The sequence below is a fragment of the Pholis gunnellus genome (genome assembly GCF_910591455.1).
Source record: "Pholis gunnellus genome assembly, chromosome: 9".
NCBI lineage: Eukaryota > Metazoa > Chordata > Actinopteri > Perciformes > Pholidae > Pholis > Pholis gunnellus.
The window spans coordinates 19,600,295-19,613,059 of NC_136535.1; positions in this window are offsets into that span (position 1 = coordinate 19,600,295).

Consider the following 12,765-nt stretch of genomic DNA (forward strand, 5'->3'; position numbering starts at 1 on the left):
TATGATCAGAATCCTAACACAATAATTCACTGTCCAACAATGCCGTTAACAGAGAAGAGAATAGAGCTGAAACAAGTGGTTTAATAACCACAGATAAAGTCCCTGCACACAAATTTCTCTTTTTAGAAGATGACAAGATTATAATAGCGTGGCTTTTTTTGATTGATAACACTTCAACCTGAATGAACTGGATTTAAAGCTGCAGGGCAAAGACAATTCAATTAATTTCATTTTTTCAAAAGCTTTCTGTAATTTATTCCTAAATGCAGCCCTTATTTTACTTGAAACGAGAGAAGAACATTGATCTATTATTAGATTATGTATTATTTATAATTCATCCAGTTACATTTGAAAACTGTTGAGATATTATTAAATTGAACTTTCTTTATTTGATTTGACAGTCAGTTGTTTACTACATACAGACTTTAATACAACTGTTGGCTACATCACTATATGGCACTAAATCATTGCGCAAGCTAGACATTACTGTGATGTCCCAGACCTTTGTATGAGGAAATTCTCTCTAAACGGACCTCGTTGAATTGTAATTGAATACCCCTGGCATAATCACATGGCGCTCCAATTGTAAATTATTTTATGATTTAAAAAAATACGCTGGCCTCAGCAAAGTGGCCTTTTGGAGTGTGTGGATTTGCATGCATTAATGTGCAGAATGTATTTACACACAGTATGTGCCTGTGCATATATGCATTTGTGTGTGAATGTGTGCAAAGTCAGACTACCATGTTACTGTCACAATCCTTCAGGGATTAGGGATAAGGGTTCCTTTACTAGACACAGTTGACCCAGTTAAATAAATCTCATTGTAAGATAGGGTAGTGAAAAACTGCCACAAAAATCTGCAACAGTGAGATCAAATGAGTGTGAGTTGTAAAAGGTAAGCACAATAGAGCACAATTGCTCCAATAATTTGAAAAAGGAAATTTTTGCATACACATTCTTTCACACACAAATACAGGAATATGCACAAATGCTACAAATAGAAATACTGCAATCCTGGAGGCGGTGTGATCCTGCCCATAGTTTGCATATGATATTCAGCACCAATCACATGGAAGCATATAATATATAAGTAACTTAACATTTGGAGCACGTATGTTCCCTTTCCTCCAGAGATACTGGGATGATAGTAGTCATTTGATATTATAGTGAAGAACGTTGAAAAGCTAGCAGAGCATTCTACTGTGAGAAGTTGACCTTCCTAACATAATGTAAGGTGTTATTGTGTCATATCCTGACTCTGCACCCCTGAAGGATATATCTTAGGTATGTGCACTGTTCCTTTGAGTCTCCAAAGTCCCACATAAATTGAACACTATTTCCTAAATTGAGTGAGATGTCACCAATCAGGTATGTGTTGACACCAGAGATTATTTCTGGCTTTATGCAAATGCTACCTGGAAATGTTTGGCTATTAGCAGTATTTCCCTCTTGCTGAACTTTGCATGGCAGGTCTTCGATTGGCAGGGCAGTTATGAATAAATGTGCATAAAAAAACTGGGACCAGTGGGCAGGTGAGGCAAGAGGAAGGGATGAGTAGGTAGATAAATGGGGAGCTAAAAGCGTACAACATTGTAATTAAATAATTAAATGCATCTGTGCTCATTAGAAGTAAAAGTCCTGGTTATGTGCCTCCATAAGCACTTTCATCGCCATCATTTTCTATCCATATTTACACCCACATATGCATCCGCCAGTTTACTTCTCTTCTTTGCTGCTTCAGCATTGGGAGGATGATTCAGTATATTCTGTAGCTTTGATATGCCAAGGGGTCTCCAGAACAGACAGCTCCCATATGCATAGCCTGATAGTTATGTATCCCCAGCTTCGATACAGCTGTCCCATGGTACAAATGAGACAAGACAAGACATATGGGAAAAGTTATGACACAAGTCATCAACTGACTGGCTGTATGAATGCCTCTCCGTATATCTGTCACAGTTTTTCCATCTGTCTCCTTTGTCTCTCTGTCGCTCTGAGTCATTTAGTTCGGCTGTCTTTTTGTATGTATGGTATGTATGTATGTGTTGTGACAGTAATGCCTTGCACAGCACAGTACCATCAATGTGCCTGCATTCCAACTGCGGCACAGGGCACACTCAAACCAAGAGGCTCATGCAACTTGAGGGAAACAAAACTGTCATGACTGGCAGCTCATCTGGTCACACAGCTAACAGCTATCCCCTGTCAAAGCTTTTACAGAGGACGACCTACTTCAACACCAGGGGAGACCTGACTACAAATTCACAATGCGCCATGCTTGTCCTCTATGCACAATCACTGTCACCTCTGGGCTGCTCTGTATACAAATGAATAACAAGGCCCTGGATATGCATTACTTTTCAAATTTACCGATCTACAACCAATGTGTCAACCTTCACTCTATTGATTTATTATCACAGTAAATGAGAAAGTTTGTTGAATTGTTTAATACTTTGCCACTCTTTATGTCAATGGGAAAATATAAAAGATTCCCATCAGTATAACGCAGTAAACACCAAAACAAGCCTTGTGTTCTTATTCAGTTTTCTTTGACAGGTGTTCAGTTTAGGGCTTCCTTCTCTGTTCATCCCACAGTGGCTTGATGGGGGAGGTTGAATGAACACACAGTGAATGGCATGTTGCCTCTAGCCCCAGGCTCTCCTGCCAGCTATCTGAAATTTCACAACGTTCACGTGGTGGAAATAAAGTGTCTCTTCGGTTTAACAGAGGGAAACTCCTGTTTGGCCCCTTACTTTGTGATATTCAAACTCTATCTCACAGTATGTCACACACCATTTCAAATTTGTTTTAGAAGTGAGACTATTGCTGAATGCCTAAACAAGTGTGCTTCAAAATGAAAAAGAACCCCACAAAAAAACAGGTGTAAATATCTTTGCATATTATAATTAACTATTGAGGGCTCTAGAAACAGAGCAACATTAGCATTTATTTGGAGTTGTGTTTCTAACCACCTGACACACGTACATATTTCCTTTATTTTGCCTCTGCGTCCACCAGCTTCTTTGCAACTTAAATCATTTGTTGTCTTTCAGGTCTTTTACATCAGAAGTATACATCGTCAGTGTTTGCATTTAATCACGGTGACTAAATAAACACATTTGACTCAATAGTCAAGTTGATACAATATTTTGCATCTATCTCAATGGTGAACGCAAGAACTTAGACAATGCAGTTATAAGACTTGCAATGAAATTGCTAATATTTTTTTTTTTTTTGCAAAGCACACAAACTCATACCCACACTCAGGCCAAGGTAGTTAATGAATAGAGTTGGGGTTGATGGTGGCAGTCAGTGTATATGTAGCTGTCACACAGCGTTAAGTGTTAGCACCGGGGTCAAGCATAGCCAAAATGAGCCCTGACTTCCTCTGAGTTAACACCAGCTCATTAGTGAAGTAGAGCAGGGCAGTCACACCTCAACACACTCACTAATTCCTTCTGTCTCTTTCCCTGGCCCTCGCTCCCTGTCTGTCTTACCATGTCTGCTTGTGGGTCGGTCTCTCTCTTTCTCTCTCACACACACACACACACACACACACACACAGGCATTACCCAATGAAGGCTCTCATAACAGATAAAGTTTGTTTATCAAGCATAAGTAATGCATTGCAACCATTTAGTAATATTCAAATAAGATGGAAACTGAAAGTACTGGATTTATATAACTACTCATACAGCACTTAATATTCAATTAACCCACACTGTCTCTTTCAATAGAGGCCTTGAGCGATGCAATGGCATCATTCCTCCATAGCCCATGATCCATGGTCTAATGCACATATGATTATTCTCTATCAACATTATACATTTCTCAATGGTTTCACCTAACCATTCTCTCCATTAGCCAAACTTGTCTTTGTCATAGGTTTCCCCCCATCATTAAGCATGTTAATTTCTCTCTTTTATTAAGGACACATCCCAATCAATCATAGCATTCTCGACATAAACTGTATACAGATGCACCGTTTATGATTATTAATATTGCCTTTCATTATGCTTCAATGTTCCCCCATTCGTCCATGCACCATTACCAGCATCACAGGTTTCATTGCCCATCTTCAAGCCTATCGTCTCACCTCCATGAACTCACTAATAGCATTACTCAACCACTAATCATGAAATATTTTAGCCAGTGCCACATTGCTATATAGAAAATAAACACATATGTAATAGATCTTTTATCATCTTCTGGGTCTTTAATTGATTAACGGACACTGGCATCGACAGTTCGAGGATAAAAAGCGGGATTGTGGCTGGCCAGTTAGTGCTGGCCAGTTAGTGTTATTTCTGCACTCGTTGAATGCAAAAACAAAGCCTTCAGTCTCTGACTTTCACTTATAATTCTCGTTCTATTGCTCTTCCTGTCTCTTTCTCTCCTACACCTCACCACACTACCCTCGTTTTATCTGTGCTCTGTCTCTTCTGCTCTCTCTTTTTTTCTGTCTCTATCTTTTCCCTCTCTCAGTGACTTTGTCCATGCTAATCCAAATAGGTAGTTAATTATAGACTGCAGGTCTAATGGCATGAAGTAATTATAGAGCTCCAATGAGAATTCACTGGTAACCTCCACATTCTCTCTGCAAAACATCCACATACATTACTCTCTCTTTCACTCCTCACCTCTACTTCTTTTCTTCCATATCCTTCGTTACAACCAAATATCTTTGCATAAATCTCTTCCATGTCTGTATTTTTAAAATACAAAAATAGACTATATAAATATCAGGATCAGCGACACTTGGCGAGTGTGGTACAGTGATTATGAATTGCAGCAATATGGGTGCATTGATGGCATCCCAGGCTTGTTTGTAGTTCCTTTTGTCTATTCCAGTCAAAGTAGCCCGGTATGATTGACATGTAATGCCAGTACAACAATGAACTGAAGTGTTTAAAATGGAAAGGGTTAACCTTTGGGAAGCATCAATGTGTACAAAAACAATTTAATTCCATAGGCATTTGCAACAAATAGAAATGTTGGCCTGTTAGTAGTACTTAACAGAAAAGGTCATGGGTCCAACAAAAACATTATTCTTCCTCTGAGGATAATGAATATTTGCAGAAAATAGTCAGGAGATGTCGAGATGTGTTGCTCTGGACCAGAGTCTTTAGTACAATTGTTTCACTCACTGAAATGTTTGGTACCTTGCATGGTACAATAATATATATTTTCATATAATTGCCCTATACTTTTCCTTTAATGTACTATGTATAAAGTAGGATCAGTCTCGTGTAATGTGGTGAAACACTGAAACAACTTGCTCTCTTCATTTTGTAGTTGAGAGATGACCCCTGAATTGTCTGTCATCTTATATTGTTACACTCCTTCTCTAAGCACAGGTGAAGCCCTCTAGTGGACTCTATGGGCAGTAATCTCCTCCAATCATGAGCGTGCATTCGCCCACAGAAAATGTGCATGAGTGCAGATGGTCAATCAGGACATGCCTATCCGATTCCGACAAAATACAAGACAGTACGCCCAGTTTTTTACAGTAAAACCATCTACACTATGGAGAGTTGTCTCTTTGTGTATTGTGATGTTGGTCCTGGAGCCTGACAGTAACAGTGATAATATAATCTTGTAATCTTGTACTATAATATCTTTCGAACAGTGGAAGAATAACTTTGTTTATGCAAATAACAGGTCTGTTATTTTATCTAAACAGTCCATTGGGGACTACATTTGATTCAACATTTCTAATACATAACAATGCATAATGCTTGAAGACTGGGCTGTCAAGTCTTTTAATAACCAGACTTTTAGAAGCACAGACAGACAGACAGTCAATGAGCTTGCCCATGCCCCTGCGGTGTTTAGGCAAAAAACCCTACTTGTTATAGTCAGACAGCTAGGGTTATCTTAAAGGTAAGGGGTTTGACTGAATAGAAATTGCAGTGATTATTGAATTTTCCTTCATAAGTATTCAGTTAATTTAGCACCACAAAATAATGCTTGTTAAAATGATTCACTGGAGGCCCGAATCAGTTTTGTGAAGCTGTTGATTGAGATTTGCGCGACCTACCCTGGGTTAAGTGGGATGTCTCCTTCCTTTCCCTGCGGGGTGAAGTTTAATAAATGATGCTCAACAGTGGAAGCTCTTGGTACTTTGAAAGTCTTTGTGTGTCTGAATGCATGCATACACAGGATGTAGTCAGATGGAAATTACTTGAATTTGATCTGACAGCACACTTTTGGAGACTTGGTTATGTGGTTTGTTTGACTGAAGGACATTCTCATGCACATCTAGCGGCCTGCCTACACTGCTTAAGATGCAATACTACGGAAACATATACAGCGCCAGTCCTTCTAGAATCGATGTTGTAACTGCATCATTTTCTTTGTGTGGAGCATCGCTGAAGCAGAAGTCTACATCTGCAGGTAAAAACTATTTTCCTAAATGTCACCTTTCTGAAAGAGTTTCCATCAATTAATCAACCTCAGGAGTTTTATTTCACCGACCTTTACAGTTAAGGCCAATTAAAATGATTAAGGCATGATACATTTCCCTGTACCTCATACAGCAGCATGCCGATCATTTATCGTGCCTTGATACTTCCCATTGAAACAGATGTGAAACATGGCTAACTGCTTCACCAGCATGCTGACCTTCATTACATGACATATAACATAGACATATCTGTAATATGTTACTGTGTTACCTCTATCACGCACCGCTTTTTAAATCTTGTTTCAGTCATCTTAAGCATATTGTTGGCTTGGGATGTGAAGACTGCATAGGTCGCATCCCTGATATCGTGTGTTCTTCATGTGATGGCTTATAGTCATTCTGTAAATATTCACTGAAGTGTTGTGTGGACAGGGAGGTTAACAAGTCAGCAGCAATTTTAGGTTCCCTGTGACCCTGTGAAATACAGATATGACGTCCAACTTCTTTGCACTTTCAGTATCACTTTTTTGACTAATGTGCTTTCACAACACGGAACAGGTTCTAGGTAAACTTAGAGGAGTGCATTGAGCGATACCTTTCTCCAGAAAAAAAAAAAATCCACCTGCTAAACGGCATTCAGCGCTACGTAAAGCGAAGATTTGTTCATGTTGACCATGTAAGCAAGCAGGAATGCAGCACCACGATTCAGAATCTATCTGATGCGGTTCTTGACACGAGAGAGATTATGGCAGTAAGTGCTAAAGATTGCTTTTTGCAACCAAAGCTTAGGGGGGGGGGGGGGGAGCCGGAGTAAGTGGTGCAACATCCTCGCCAGACCAAGCAACACCCCTCCACATGACAGAAAATGACAAGCTTAGACAAGCAGTTGTCAAGGTCCTCCAACTGAAACCAGTAAGTTATTGGTTACATGGCAATATGCAAATGATTTAAATAAATAGCCTGAAACTAGCATATGATATAAAGAGAAATATGCTAGCAGCTAGTGTACGTTCCATAGCAGCCAGTCTAGGAGGGACAATATTACAGTGAACATTATCATTTATCAATACAAATCTATATTAATTTGAATGTGTCTATACATTCTATATTGTCATACTTGATGACCATTTTATAAAGCTTTGTGTCAGGTCGAATAATGCCCCTTAGCTGTGATATAATCACAACATAACAAGGCCTGTCGTGATTATTGCTTTAATTTGACCCTGCTATCAGATTTCTTTCACGGTCACTTGGTCGTGTACTCACCATAGCCCCATCCTCCTGTTTGAATTTGACAATAGTGGAGATATTGTATTCTTTGATAGTGTCCACTAAGTGCAGGGCTGACTGGGTTCAGATTTATCTTATTACTTTATAGGTCATTTTTACAATTACAAGTACAGCTAATTACTTTTTAGATATAACCTCTTCAGCCTTTTAGCACCCACTGTGTCACTCTTGTGAGCAAACCAAATGTACTGATACACATCGAGCTTTTACTGCCCTTTAAAGATAGATAACTCTACAACATGCTAAATGTGAGTGCACACACTAATGCATACACACACTGTGTCTGTGAATACACTGTTCAACACACAAATACAACACATATAGTAGAGGCTTAAGGTCCAGCATGTGGAGTCCTAGAATTACAAAAGAAAGATGGTTCGATAAGAGATATCAGACATCAGTAGCATTAGACAAACATACGGTATTCCCCTTTCTACACAAAATTGATTTCCCTCACGGATATGTATTGTGTTTACCCTTCACACAAATACACACGTTAAACCTCCATCCTTCTTAGCCCCCTTCCTCCTCCCTACAGCCCAGATTTGTGTGGTATCCCTCTATAATTCCCATTATGGTGGTGTCAGGTTTGGTGCTGAAGCATCTGAGTGGCTTAGCTGTCTTAGCGGCAGCATTCCAAACCAGCTTTACTGTTCCTCTCCTAGGGCTGTTCCATTCCAAACTGAGACTTTGTCTTGTACACCACTGGTAGTACCACACACAGTCCCAACACCAGCCTTTCAGCTATAACTGAAGAAGTTGGGTTTGGTTTGGAAATACATTGCGATATGATCCCTTTACATGGTTAGAAAGTTATTGTTTTAATTGCTAATCTTAGATATCAGTGCTGTATTTGACACAGTTGACCATAACAGCACTGACTGGGAAACTGTGTGGGACTTTCTGGGTGGTTAAGCCCTATTTAAAGGTCAGGGAATACTTTGTGTCGATCAGTAACTACTCATCTGAGCATACGAAATGACATGGGGAGTTCTCCAAGACTCCATTCTCTGGCCTCTTCTGTACAACATTTACACGCTCCCACTAGCTCAGGTTACGGAAAAAAACCAAAATGTCATTCTATTTTTATGTAGACAACACACACATTCATATAGATAGCAACACGTGACTATGGACCAGTACTGTGTAAGTGCATTGAGCAAATGTATGATTTGATATGCAGTTGTTTTTCATCAGTTAAACAAATACGAAGCCAGAAATCTTGTTGTAGTCAGGGACTTAGATCTAAACACTTCAGATGCATTTGTTTGTTGTTTTTGATGTTTGTTTAACCCATCCACCTCCCCAATAGATTGCTTCTCATCATTATTTCACGGCCTGCCAGATACTGGGCTGCATCAGCACACTCCAGAAAAGTTTCTGAGTGGACCTTGTGGTGTGAATGTTTTGACTACTGCTGTCCAAGGGTTTTAAGAAATAACTTTAAATCTCTATTTTTAGGGCAAAATGTCTCTTTAAGTGAGCAGATTAATGGAGATTTCCACATTTACATTTACATGGTGACTGGGCAGCACCATCTGCTTAAGTTATATGATCGAAAGCTCCAGAGCAGCCATTCAGTGGGCCTTGTGGTGAGATTGTGTGGAAACATTTTCAGGGATTACTTACATTTTCATTAGTTACTGCCCTTCCTCCTCTTGTATGCTAACCATTGACCCTCACCAGCTTTGCATTTTTACCTGCATCATATGATTGGGATTTATTACCAGTTATATTGAATAGACTGCAAGGCTCTGCCCTTAGGAACACAACAACTCCTTCCAACCTTACAGAGCACCAGTGTATGTCAGTATATTGCGTGCCGAGGTAATCCTCAGGCTCAGCGCTCCCACTGTCCAGGATGTGTTGCTGCTGCAGTTTGCACCTTCAGAGGATGAAAATAACACTAAGTGTGACCAAAAACATATTTTTCACTCTTTCCTGCTGAGACATCATGTACCTCTGTCACCCTAACACCCATTTCAGTGAGGCAACGTGAGTGAAATGAAAGACAGATGGTCTGCATTTCCAGTTTCTGTCTGAAGATTCGCAGCCACGGTGTGGAGAAAGACCATTGCTGTCAGTAACTTATCCTGTCCTTTATCCACTGCAATGTGCAGTGCTGTGTGGTCTGGGAGTACTGGCATATAACTCTAGCGGACCTGCTTTGGCAATTTGGTCTTTCTCTGATTCTGCACTTAGGGCTGGTGAAAAGAAGTGGGAGAAAAAGACTCACTGTTACTGTTCCTTATCAGCTGACTCTATACATGCACATTTGGGTTTGTCGAGATAAGGAGATGACTAATGCCTTTATTACACACATCTAGTGATCTGAAAACTAAAGGTATAATTTAGTTGCAGTTTAAGATAACATGTTTCAGTTTAGATCTCTGAGCCATGATTATGCCATTCTTCAGCAAGTGAATGAATAAATGGATGTGTATATTTATGTTAATTTACATGAAAAATCTACTTGTAAATATGAAATATAAATACATAGTCAAGTTAGTACTACAAGACAAAAAGCAAATGATTTTTACAAGAGTTTAATATGTGTGTGTGCGTGTGTCGGTGTGTGTGCCCGCGTGTGTGTGTGTGTGTGTGTGTGACAGAGATGGATGGAGTTTCTGGTATAAAAACTAAAGTTAAATGTCACACCTGTCTGTCACAACACACCTGCTTTCACTGATGCCTCTGCTCTGACAGGCTGACATTTACACACCTCAGAAGACCAACACACACGTGTATTCACACACATACACAAACGTTTACACACATGCACAATCACATATATATGCATTCACAGGCAAAAGGGACACATCTTGAAATGTGAAATCTAGCCACTTTCACATCAATGTTTATGACTCATTTCAGACTGTGCCGGGGAAAGATCTTTTTTTCTTTAAATCCACTTCAAATAACTTTTTGTTTAAGAGCTATGATGCTTTTTTGCAGTGCTGTCTACTATAAGCAACGATGCCAGTGTGCTGGTTACCTGTATCATATCATCAAGTCAATATCATCTTCTTAGCATCCCTTTAGCATCTTTGACACTCTATGTGGGCAAGTCACACATTCCCCCCCCATCACGTATACTAATATGGCAAGATTACATCACCATAATACATTCTTGTTCAGGGTTATGATATGCTGGTCATGCTTCACAATATGTGAAGATTTTAAACCCCCTTACCATTTAACAGAGCCCATGTGCCGCAGATGCTAATAAAGTGTAGATTAGACTATTTTCTTTGTACTATCTCAAAAAAAAAAAATCACACATATGCTTACCGAAGATCTGCATATGACACTGTGTAACGGCTGAAAATGTCAAGGGTGGCAGATATGATTTCATATTTTGCCAGTACTCTCTTACCCTTTGAGGGGTCAATATTGATTTAGTCACAAAAATGAAGAGAAGTAAATTCACCCTTCTCAAATATGGACACAGTCATATTCTATTTGTTGTTTTAAGAATGTGTCATGCCTTTCGGGTGTGTTTAGTAAGACAGGCAACACTGTCATTTACTGTAAAAGGTTATGACAGCTGCAGCAATGTTTCAGTCTCTCCACCTTTCTATCTCTTTCTCCTCTCAACCTATTTGGTCCTTTTGTATATACCCTGAGAGTCCAGGCTTGAAGCAGAATCAAGACTGAAATGCCAAGATGTGAGAACAGAAAAGGTTTTGATTGTCCTGTTCTGTGAGCGCTTGGATCACATGGATGCGTTTACACTGCAGTCAGTACAGACTACACGGCATGCAAAATGACACAAAGAGCAAGAAAGGAGTTTAATTGAACGAAATATGACTTACAAATTGTCGTGTCCTGATGAGTAGGGATGAGATTAAGGATAATATAATGTGGTTAGAGCAGTGGTTTCATATGATACTAGTATTGTGTGGATCTCAGAGGGCCACAACCTCTCAATACCAGCCTGTTCCACTAGCTGTGAACGGGCCATCAGCGTTCGTACATGTATGTACATGTACATTGACTCTTGGGGAAAGTGCTACAGAGACTATTCAAATTGTGAGAGTATGTGAGCATACCTCTGACTGCTACCACACCTGGTTGGCACACCTAGTCAACACAGAATTGCAACTTCATGACAAAACTGCTACAGATGTGCAACACATTTCAGCATCCATGAGGTAAACTGACCACTGTCGTGAATCATGGGGTGTCAGTACTTTCCCTCAGCTGAAATAGCTGTCAGCCACAACAAGCACTAAGTTACAATCCTACTTCCCTGACAATGAGGATGTTTGTGCTCAGCACGACTGGATATGCCGACCATGCCCAACTGCATTGATTGATACAGCGCCAGAGCGACTACATGGGAGCGTCATCAACCTGTCTTCAGACCGTGGCTCCATGCTGTAATTTTCAGAGGCATTACTGACACAGTTGTGGTGCTGTGAGGAGAAAGGGTACCAGAAGCTTGCAAAGGAGGCTCTCCACCAGTTGCACTTTGAGTCTATCTACTTGTGCGAGGTCCCTTTCTCAGCTATGTGAAGGGTCCAGTGCATGCGGGAGTCCAGTACCTAAATTCTGCAGTCTGTTGGCAGCTTCCCGCAGCTCTCAGGTGTCTGTCTGTCTGGACCAGCTGGGTCTCTCTGGCAGCACATGGTGATGTTGACAGGGGGCACTGGCTGGAGTTGGCTTCACAAAAGGTATCAGCTGGCAGTAAGCCGCTGCACCAATGCTCAGGGAGGTTCCCTCTTAGGATTACAATGTTGTTTTATGGTCTGATAAATGTGTTGATGGGACTGTCATCGTTTGATGTTCTGCAGAATGATGTTCATTAAAAGACATACATGCATTCGTGTATTTAGATTTGAACCAGTTACATATACAGTTAACTCTCTTAAAAACTTTTATTTTCCAAATAAACTTGTGATGTTTTTGTGGCTTTTCTAACCATGCTGCTGTCAATCTTTTGACTTTCCTGTCTCTTTCTCTCTCTTACAGCAAAGCATACTTGTACATTTTGTGGGTTCTTTTATAATAGTAGTTTGTTTAATTTGGTCTGGACCAAAGGGAAAAATTACGTGAGATTGCAT